This window comes from Trichechus manatus, unplaced genomic scaffold (genome assembly GCF_000243295.1).
Source record: "Trichechus manatus latirostris isolate Lorelei unplaced genomic scaffold, TriManLat1.0 scaffold00386, whole genome shotgun sequence".
NCBI lineage: Eukaryota > Metazoa > Chordata > Mammalia > Sirenia > Trichechidae > Trichechus > Trichechus manatus.
In genome coordinates this window covers 1-936 of record NW_004444322.1, presented here as the reverse complement: position 1 = coordinate 936, position 936 = coordinate 1, and positions in this window count along the sequence as shown.

Sequence of the window (936 nt, the reverse complement as noted above, 5' to 3'; positions counted from 1 at the left end):
TTCAATATAGTAGAAATAAAGATAAGTTGCATTTAAAAGCAATAAAATAGAATTTAAAAGTGAAATACTTATGGATAGATTTAACAAAATTTACACAAGACCTGTATAATGAAAACTACAAAACGATACCAAGAGAAATTAAAGAAGACCCAAATAAATGAAGAGATTATTCCGTATTCATGGATTACAAAACTCAATATCTCAATATTGTTAAGATGACAGTTCTACCAAGTGGATATCTATAGATTCCATGCAATCACTATAAAAATTGCAGATTTTTTTCTTAGAAATTGATAGGCTGTTCTAAACTTTATATAGAAATGCAAAGGAGCCAGATTAGCTAAAACAATTTTGAAAAAGAACAAAATCAGAGAACTCATATTACTTGCTTTCAAGATTGTCTATAATGATACATTCATCAAGACAGTATGTTATTGCATAAGGATAGGTATATAGATCGGTGGAACCTAATTGTGAGTCCAAGGGTAGATCCACTCCCATATAGCCAACTGATTTTAATTCAATGGGAGGAAACAGTCTTTGCAACAATGGTGCTAAGCAACAAGATATACATATGGACAAAAATGAACCATGAACTTTACTTCACACTACACACACAATAAACCTAAATGGATCATGGACCTCAAAATAAAACCTAAAATTATGAAACTTCTAGGGAAAAAAAAACTTTTGCAATTTAGAGTAGGCAAAGATTTCTTAGATAGGAAGAAGCACAAATCATAAAATCATAAAATAATGATAAAAGGGATTTCATCAAAATTTGAAAGTTTTTCTCTTCAAAAACACAGCTTAGAAAATGAAAATAGAAGCCATAAACTGGGAGATAGTATGTGCAACACCTATATATGATAAAGGACGTGTCTCTAATCTATATAAAAAAAATTACAACTCAAAAAGAAGACAAAAAATGAGCAA